This window comes from Muntiacus reevesi, chromosome 1 (assembly GCF_963930625.1).
Source record: "Muntiacus reevesi chromosome 1, mMunRee1.1, whole genome shotgun sequence".
Lineage (NCBI taxonomy): Eukaryota > Metazoa > Chordata > Mammalia > Artiodactyla > Cervidae > Muntiacus > Muntiacus reevesi.
In genome coordinates, this window is record NC_089249.1 from 32,351,971 (window position 1) to 32,362,510 (window position 10,540).

At 36.7% G+C, this 10,540-nt stretch overlaps 1 non-coding gene across 1 annotated transcript; it reads right to left on the reverse strand.

The window, feature by feature from the left end:
• Positions 1-10,243: 10,243 nt before the first annotated feature.
• TRNAR-UCU (transfer RNA arginine (anticodon UCU)) lies at positions 10,244-10,316 on the reverse strand. Its single transcript has one exon. It is a non-coding gene; the product is annotated as a tRNA-Arg (tRNA).
• Between the last annotated feature and the right edge of the window lie 224 nt (positions 10,317-10,540).

Consider the following 10,540-nt stretch of genomic DNA (forward strand, 5'->3'; position numbering starts at 1 on the left):
GCGAAGAAGCTTCTCTATAAGATTTATTGAGTAGAAAGTTCAACCACTTCTAAAAGGGATAAACTACTTTGGTAAATACAATATATTGATCATTATGTTGTTTCAAGGAAGGGCTTGAACTTGCTCGTGGAAGCCAATGGATGGGTCAGAACTTGGGAGCTAGCTTGAAAGAATTTTGAATTAACTTTCAGAAACACTTTCAAGGTGATTTAAGGACAGTCTTTTGGAATTGGTTTTAAACAATGAAAACCAGGTTTAGTGTCTCCATATGGAAAACCAAAGTTTTAATTGGAAAAGCACTTAACGTTGTCTGCTATGTTACAGGAGTTCTTTTCTTGTGCAGTTTGTATTATTTTTAACTACTCTCCTTGTATAATCTTGCCCTGTGTTTACCCTACAGTTCCCTTTTGTTTCTTTGTCAACACACTCACTCCAGACAAGCAGATTCTATTATTTTAGCTTACTCAGTGGCTCTCAGATTGTTCATTGAGAAGATCACATCACATCTCACCACAGCTGCTGGCAACATGTCTTGTATGAAATAAACAAACAGATTTTATTTCTTCAATATAGAGTTCAGCTAATTTATTTTATCAGCAAACTCAAATATCCTTTGGAAAATCTGAAAGGTTTTGAATTTAAGACACAAAACTATGCCAGTCTCTAAGGTCTTCTTTTAGGATGAGAAAAGGAAACTGAATATCCATAATACTGTCTACACGTAAGAAGTATTTTTGAAAGTAATGAATACTCCATATACCATTTTTAATTACTAAGTTTTCACTATGAAAATTGTTATAACAAGTGGTAACCTTGAAGTGTTTTCATTTGCAGCCTATGGGCTTGGAGTCAGGCTCCCTGCTCAGTTTCAGGAGGGGCAATAGTATACCACGCTGTTCATCTGATTGGTGCAAAGCTGGGTACATGACTTAGCAATGCCACTCCAAGGGACTTTACTAGAACCAAAAAGGTCCGTATAGTCAAAGCTATGGTTTTTCCTGTAGTCACGCATGGATGTGAGAGCTGGAACATAAAGAAAGCTGATCACCAAAGAACTGATGCTTTCAAACTGTGGTGCTAGAGAAGACTCTTGAGAGTTCCTTGGACAGCACAGAGATCAATCCTAAAGGAACTCAACACTTGCTATTCATTGGAAGGATTGATGCTGAAGCTGAAGCTCCAATACTTTAGCCACCTGTTGTGTAGAGCTGACTCACTGGACCCTGGTGCTAGGAAAGATTGAGGAGAGGAGAAGCGGGTGACAGAGGATAAGATAATTGGATGGCATCATTGACTCAATGGACATGACTTTAAGCAAACTCTGGGAGATAGAGAAGGACAGGGAAGCCTGGCATGCTGCAATCCATGGGGTCACAAAGAGTTGGACACGACTTAGTGACTGAACAACAATGACAGCAAAAACAGGGTTGTCTCTCTCTCTCTCTTCCCCTGAAGTAAAAGGTACTAAAGAAATAAACAAATAAGTAAAAGTAATCTTAAAACTAGCAAGTACCATCTTTACAAATACATGCACAGGCCTGTGTGACAAGGAAGTCAACCTGCAAAAAAGCAAAGCCAGAGATGGAAATGGCAGTGCCCCAATGACACCATTTCATCAGCCAGATCTCCTGGGCTTGAGCTAGAAATAGACCCTGACTTCCACTTTTACATGCTCAGGATTTCTGCCACTTGCCAACAAAACGACTCCTGTAAGTGTTTGCAGACAACAAAAATAGATGAAGTGTAGTCCCTCATCATATATGCTATTCATACAAAGTTACTTAAATCGAAAATGTGAACTTGATCTATCTGCCTCCAGCCTCCCATCATGATCTTTTCTCTACTCTGCACCTTCTCTCACACACATGTCCACTGCCCTTCTCCTGTTCTCTCTGATCCACCTTGCCTTTTCCCAAATCCAATCCTATTGATAAGCAAAGTGCTGATAGAAATCATTTACATCTTAGTGTAAACATATTCACTTAACAACCCTCTTAGGGGCATTTACATGTTAAGATTGACCTCCAAGGGCAGACTAGAAATCATGTTAGAGTTTCTCATGTTATCCTATTTTCTTTCTTTTCACACTACACTCCATCTCCCAGGCTAGAAAGCTCTAACATTTCACTCATCTTCTCCAGTCAATCTAACATCAAGTCCTAATTTTAAAAATTCTTTTGCATTATTTTTAAATGTGCCCTTTTATCTCACTCAGTTTTTTCTCATTTTAGCCTGAAGCAATTTCTACTGACTCCTAACTAGACTCACTGCCTGTCCTTCAGAGATGTTTTCTCCCAGTCCGTGACTTGCCTTATCATCCTCTAAGTGTTGTCTATTGTGGAGCAGTTTTTAATTTTAATAAAGTTGAGCTTATCAATTATATCTTCTGTGAATCATGCATTTTATATTGTATCAAAAAAAGTCATCACCATATCCAAAAGCATCTAGGTTTGATCCTATGTTGTATTCTAGGAATTTTACAGTTTTTCACCTTACACTTAAGTCTGTGATCCATTCTGAGTTCACTTTTGTGAAGATTGTAAAGTCTGTGTCAAGATTTAATTTTTCCTTGTGGATGTTCAGTTGTTTCATCACCAGTTTTGAAATTATATTTGCTCTATAGGATTGTCTTTGTTTCTTTGTCAAAGATCATTTGACTACATTCATGTGGGTCTATTTCTGGATCCTTAATTCTATTACATTGATTCTTTTACCAATAACACAGTCTTGTATACTAAAGATTTGTAGTAAGTCTTGAAGTTGCATAGTTTAAGTCCTTCAATTGTGTTCTCTCCCAATATCAAGTTGGCTGTTCTGGATCCTTTGCCTCCACATACAAACTTTATGATCAGTTTTCAATAGTCATAAAATTACTTGCTAGAATTTTCACTGGCATTACATTGAATCTATAGATTAAGTTGAGATAAACTGAAATCCTTACAGTGTGGTTTCTTCCCATGGAATGTCTTCCCATTTAATTATTCTTTGATATCATTCATCAAATTTTGTAGGTCTCTCACATAGATCTTGTATATATTTAAATCTACACCTAAGTATTTCATTTTGAAGGGGTGTTAATCCAAATTGTATTGTGTTTTTCATTTTTAATTTCACTTGATTATTGCTGGTATATAGGAAAGTGATTGACTTTTGTACTTTAACTTCATTTCCTGCAATCTTCCTAAAAACGCTTATTAGATTCAGAAGTTTGGTTTTGCTTTTATTTTTGTATTTTTGTCAATTCACTGGGGTTTTCACATAGATTATCATGTTGTCTGCCAACAGAGAGAATTTTACTGCTTCTTGTCCCGTCTTAAACCTTTTACTTCTTTTTCCTGTCTTATTACTTTAGCAAGAACTTCCAGTACAATGTTGAAAAGAAGTGTTGAGAGGAGTTATCCTTGCCTTTCCTGTGATCTTAGTGGGAAAGCTTCAAACTTCTCACCATTAAGTATGATGTTTTCTGGTAAATATTTTTTGTCGCAAGTTGAGGATATTCCCCCCTAGTCCTAGTTTACTGGGAGTTTTTAACAAGAATGAAAGTTGGATTTCATCAAACACATTGTGTGTTTTTTTTTTCCTTTACTTTTTTTTTGCATCTATGATGTGATCATGTGATTTTTCTTTTTTAGACTGTTGATGTGACGGATGACATTAACTGATATAACAATGCTGAATTAGCCTTGCATACCTGGGATAAATCCCACTTGAGCATGGAGTATAGTTCTTTTTACACAGTGTTGGATTCAATTTGCTATTATTTTGTTGAAGACTTTTACATCTATATTTATGAGAGATACTGGTTTATAATTTTATTTTCTTGTAATGTCTTTCTCTGGTTTTGAAATTTGGGTAATAAAAAATGGCCTCATAGAATGAATTAGGAGATATTCCCTTTGTTTCCATTTTCTGAAAGAAATTGTAGAGAACTTGTACAATTTCTTCCTTAAATATTTAGTAAAATTCATTAGTGAACAATTCTAATGCTGTCTCGTAAGGTTATTGCCTATTGATGCAATTTGTTTACTAGATGTCAACCTACTCACATTGTTTATTCCTTCGTGTGTGAAAGTGAAATTGAAAGTCACTCAGTTGTGTCCGACTCTTTGTGACCCCATGGACTAAAGAATCCATGGAATTCTCTAGGCCAGAATACTGGAGTGGGTAGCCTTTCCCTTCTCCAGGAGATCTTCCCAACCCAGGGATCAAACCCAGGTCTTCCACATTACAGACGGATTCTTTACCAGCTGAGCCACAAGGGAAGTCCTTCGTGTGTGAGGTTTGGCAAATTGTATCTTTCGAGGAATAGCTCCATTTCATCTAGGTTATCCAAGTTATGAGCATAAAAATTCATCATAATGTTCCTTTCTTATTCTTTTAAGGTCCATGGATCTACAGTGATGTCTATTCTTTCATTTCTAGTGATAGCAACCTGTGCCATATTTTTTTTTTTTTCCTTACTTTTGTTGTTCAGTCACCAAGTCTTTTAGCCTGGCTGAAAGATAATCAGTTTTATTAATCTTTTCAAAGAAACAGCTTTTGTTTACACTGTTCTTTGCTATTGATTTTCCACTTTCAATTTCATTGATTTCTGCTCTAATTCTTATTTTTTTCTTTTCACTGGTTTAATTTGGATTTAATTTACACTTCCTTTTCTAGTCACCTAATGTGGAAACTTGAATGACAGAACTTAGACCTTTCTTCTTTTACTAATATATGCATTCAACACTATATGTTTCCAAAGCACTGCTTCTACTACATCCCACACATTTTGACAACTCATATTTTCATTTCATTTTCAAAATAATTTTAATCATAAATAAATTGAATAATTTCTCTTGAGCTTTTTTCTTTGTCTTATGTGATGGGGGTTGCTTAATCTTCACATATTTGGGGATTTTTTAGTCAGATTTCTAGTTTAATCCATTGTGATCCGAGGGCAGATTTTGTATAATTTCTATTCGTTTAAGTTTTTCAAGATGTGTTTTATGGCCTCAAATGTGATCTGTCTTGATGAAAGTTTCCTGTGAACTTGAGAAGAATGTGTTTTCTTCTGTTTTAGATGTAGTCTATAGACGTCAATTATATCCAGCTGATTGATGGTGTGTTGAGTTCAACTATGTCCTTACTGATTTTCTGCCTGTTGGATCAGTATGTTTCTGACAAAGGGATGTTGAAATCTACAACAATGATAGTGGTTTCATTACTTCTCCTTGCAAGGCTACCAGTCGCTATCTCATATAGATTAATGCTCTGCTGTTAGTCACATATATATATTGTTATACCTTCTTAAAGAACTGACACTTTGTTATTATGTATGCATTTCTTCATCCTTGATAACTTTCTTTGCTTTGAAGAGTGCTTTTTCTGAAATTAATACAGACCATCTGTTTTCTTTTGCTTAGTGTTAGCATGATGTATTTTTCTATATTCTATATTTATTTTTAATATACATGTGACTTTGTATTTAAAGTGGATTTCTTGTAGACAACATATAGTTGGTTCTTAGTTTCATATGATGCACTCTGACAATATTTGTCTTTGTATTGGTGCATTTAGACCATGGACATTCAAGTGATTACTGATATTATTGGATTAATAGATACCACATTTGTTGTTTTATATTTGTTACCTTTAGTCTTTGTTCCTATTTTTATCTTCCACTCTTTTTCTGTCTTTGTGGTTTTAATGAGCATTTCATACTATTTCACTTTCTTTCCTTTTCTACATGTCAATTATACATTCCCTAGAGTTTGCAATACACTTTTGCAACTAATCCAAGTCTAGTTTTGACTAACACTATACCATTTCATGGGTAGTGTATCTTATAATAATAAAACAATCCTAATTCCTTCCTACCATATCCTTGCTGTTATTAATTTCACTTATTCACAAGCATATGTATATGATATATACATGTTTATACATATTTCAATATACTGTTGATATTGTTTTCTTGAACAAATTATCTGTTAGATCAAATAAAAATAAGAAAAATAAAAATTTTTATTTTACCTTCATTTATTCCTTGTTTAGTGCTCATCCTTTCTATATAGATCTGAGGTTCTAACCTATATTGTTTTCTTTCTCTCTAAAGAACTTCTTTTAATACTTCTTGTATGGCAGGTGTGCTAGGAACACAGTGCCTTGGTTTTTGTTTGTCTGAGAAAGTCTTTATCTCTCCTTCATTTTTGAAGGATAATTTTGCAGAGCAGAGAATTCAAGGTTGGTAATTTTTTTTCTTTCAATACTTTATTTTGCTCTGCTCTGTTCTTGCTTGCATACTTTCTGAGGAAATTTTGGATGTGATTCTTGTCTTTGTTCTTCTATAGCTATTTTTTTCTCCCTGTGGCTACTTACAGGATTTTCTCTTTATCTTTCGTTTTCTTTAGTTTGAAAATAATATTCCTCTATGTAGCTTTTTGGCATTTATCCTGCTTGTTGTTCTCTGAGTTTTCCAGATATGGGTTTGGTGTCTGACAATAATTTGGGGGGATTCTCAGTTGTTTTAAATGTTTCTATAGTTTATTTCTCTCTCACTTATCATTCTGTTAGTCTCACTATGTGTACATTTAATCTTCTGCAGTTGTCCCATAGTTCTTGCATATTCTGTCTTATTTTTTAGTCTTTGTTTTTTGGTTTTGGAGGTTTCTATTGATATGTCCTCAATCTCAAACATTCTTTCTTCAGTTATATCCAGTCTACTAATAAACTCATCAAAGTCATGCTTTATTTTTGTACAGTGTTTTGATTTCCAGCATTTCTTTACTGTTCTTTCTTAGGAATTCTGTCTACATTGATAAGCTGTTTTTGCTTGCTATACATCTTTACTCATAGAGTCCTTAGCATTGTTGTTTTTGTTGTTTCATTGCTAAGTCATGTCCAACTTTTTTGTGACCCCATGGACCATAGCCTGCCAGGGTCCTGTGTCCATGGGATTTCCCATCCAAGAATACTAGAGTGGGTTGCATTTACTTTTCCAGGGGATCTTCCCAACCCAGGCATCGAATGTGTGTCTCCTGCATTAGCAAATGGATTCTTTACCATTGAGCCACCAGGGAAGCCCAGCCCTTAGCATATTAATCATAATTGTTTTAAATTCTCAGCCTGATAATTTCAACATCCCTGCCATGTCTGGCTCTGATAAGACAGACAGACAGCTTGCTCTTCAAATTGTGTTTTTGCCTTTTAGTATGCCTTGTAACTTTTCTTGATAGAAGGACATGATGGATCAGCTAAAAGCAATTGCCGTAAATATGCCTTTAATAATATGGTGCTAAGATTTGGGGACATGGAAGGTATGGGAAGAGGGGAAGTGATCTGCAGTTCTATGATTAGGTCTCAGTGTTATAATGAGCCTATACCTCTAGAGAGTGAACTTCACAGTGTTTCTCAGTTCTCCCCCCTCCACCATTAGGTGGGAAATGACGGTTATAGCTGACTAGAGCTGAGTGTTTCATTTCTGCCAGGTCAGTTTGGTTCTGCTAATACTCCATCAGGTTAGGCTCTGGTTAACCAGTCTTTTCAGAGCCCAGGACTTAAGAAGACAGAAAGCTCAGGCATATTTCAAAATTGTTTATTTTCCTTCCCCTTTTGATAGCACAAGGGGACTTTCTGCACTATTTACTCTGAGACTCCCATTGAGTTCCTGGAGATAAAACTCACAAAAGCATGTGTTTTGGGGGAATGGCTCTGATAACTAGATTCCCCTGGAGTTTTTATGTTTCATACTGGTCCACACTGAGCATCCAGAAATTCATCAGTTACATTCAAGTTTTCTTATTTCAGTGGTACTGGTTCCACTGGCAATTCTCACTTATGGGTCTCTAGTTCAGTAAGCTGTGACTCCTATACCTGACTGTCTGTCTCTTCAATCTTGGGGACAAGGCTTTGCCCTTTGTCCTCATCTATCTTCAGATCAAGAAGAGTTTTTGATTTTTCAGTCTGTTCAGCTTTTCCCTTGTTAAATAAAATATCAACGTCAAAGCTCTTTACATGCAAAACCAGAAATCCAAATTTTCTTGATTACAACATCCTTAATGAATCAGTAATTTTTAAATAGAATGCCTAAACTGAAAGAAACATCAAACAGTTGTGTTTGTTAAGTAGATAAGCTCAGACTACTTAATAAATATTTATGTCCCAACATCTTATCAACCATTTTGAAAAGGAATAACACACATCAATTGAAATAAAAGCTTTCTTTTTTAAGTAACTGCAATTAGTTAGCAAGAGGATGTATAAATCTACAGTGTATAAACCTACAACACAACTTCAAAAAACCTTAAAATGAGATTGAATTCCACCTCTTTCATTTTCTATTCCACATTGCTTGCAATGTGAATTTGTTTTCTATCACAGCAACCACAAAAAAACTCAGCTTTGCAAAGTTATGACATCATCAAAAGGAACATGGCAAAATCTAATGTTGAATTAGCAATTTGCTTAAAGCTAGGTGTTTGTGTAGTCTTGCCAACCTCAAATATTATTGTATTTCTTCAAGAATTTAGAATACCCTACAGTGTATCTGGAAAAGGTCAGTTTTCATTCCAATCCCAAAGAAAGGCAATCCCAAAGAATGTTCAAACTACTGCACAATTGCACTCATCTCACACACTAGCAAAGCAATGCTCAAAATTCTCCAAGCCAGGCTTCAATAGTACATAAACTATGAACTTCCAGATGTTCAAGTTGGATTCAGAAAAGACAAATGAACCAGAGATCAAATTGCCAACATCTGTTGGATCACTGAAAAAGTGAGACAGTTCCAGAAAAATGTCTACTTTTGTTTTATTGACTATGCCAAAGCCTTTGGCTGTGTAGATCACAACAAACTGTGGAAAATTCTGTAGAAATGAGAATACCAGACCACCTGACCTGCCTCTTGAGAAATCTGTATGCAGGTCAAGAAGCAATAGTTAGGACTGCACATGGAACAACAGACTGGTTCCAAATAGGAAAAGAAGTATGTCAAGGCTGTATATTGTCACCCTGCTTATTTAACTTATATACAGAATACATCATGAGAAATGCTGGACTGGATGAAACAGAAGCTAGAATCAAGATTGCCAGGAGAAATATCAATAACCACAGATATGCAGATGACACCACCCTTATGGCAGAAACACTGAAGAAGAACTAAAGAGCCTCTTGATGAAAATGAAAGAGGAGAGTGAAAAGGTTGGCTTAAAACTCCACATACAGAAAACTAAGATCATGGCATCCGGTCCCATCATTTTGTGGCAAATATGGGGAAACAATGGAATCAGTGACAGACTTATTTTGGGGGGGGCGGGGGGGGGGGGACTCCAAAATCACTGCAGGCGGTGACTGCAGCCATGAAACTAAATGACACTTGCTCCTTAGAAGAAAATTTATGACCAACCTAGACAGCATATTAAAAAGCAGAGACGTTACTTTGCAACAAAGGTCCATCTAGTCAAAGCTATGATTTTTCCAGTAGTCATGTATGGATGTGAGTTGGACTATAAAGAAAGCTGAGTGCCAAAGAATTGATGCTTTTGAACTGTGGTGTTAGACAAGACTCTTGAGAGTCCCGTGGACTGCAAGGAAATCCAACCAGCCCATCCTAAAGGAAATCAGTCCTGAATGTTCATCGGAAGAACTGATGCTGAAGCTGAAACTCCAACACTTTGGCCACCTGAAGTGAAGAACTGACTCGTTTGAAAAGACCCTGATGCTGGGAAAGATTGAAGGTGGGAGGAGAAAGGGAAGACAGAGGATGAGATGGTTGGATGGCATCACAGACTCAAGGTACATCAGTTTTAGTAAGCTCCGGGGGTTGGTGATGGACAGGAAAGCCTACCATGTGCAGTCTATAAGGTTCCAAAGAGTCGGACACAACTAAGCGACTGAACTGAACTGAACAGTGCATCTGAGGCTGGCTGCAGTGCCCTGAATGTGAAAGTGAAAGTGTTGATCACTCAGTAATGTCTGACTCTTTGAGACCCCATAGATTGCAGCTCTATGGACAGTGGAGTCTGGAGAGCTACAGTTCATGGGGTCGCAGAGAGTCGGATATGGCAGAGCAACTAATCACTTAGACTGCAGCCCTGTAACCAGCCTCGTCTCTCCACGGAATTCTCCAGGCAAGAATACTGGAGTGGGTAGCCATCCCTTCTCCCGGGGATCTTCCCGACCCAGCAATCAAACCCAGGTGTCTAGCATTGCAGGCAGATTCTTTACATCTGAGCTACTAGGGAAGCCCACAAGGGAACCATGCTGCCTGAACAGGGACTTGAACCCTGGGTCCCCAGGTTAGAAGTCTGATGCTCTACCAGTTGAGCTATTCAAGCAGTGCCCTGGGGTTTGATAAATGGTACATCTACCCAAAGCACTCATATGCAGTTGTAAGCAGTTATGAGATCCAACTAAAATAAATAAATTAATTTTTTAAAGTTATGAGAAATATCTTTATATCATCCTATGAAATGATCTTCAGTATCTTGTAAAGTAAGGTGGGAAGGAAAAAGGTAAAGCATACTAGCAAAAGAAGGCAAAAGATGAATATAAATACATT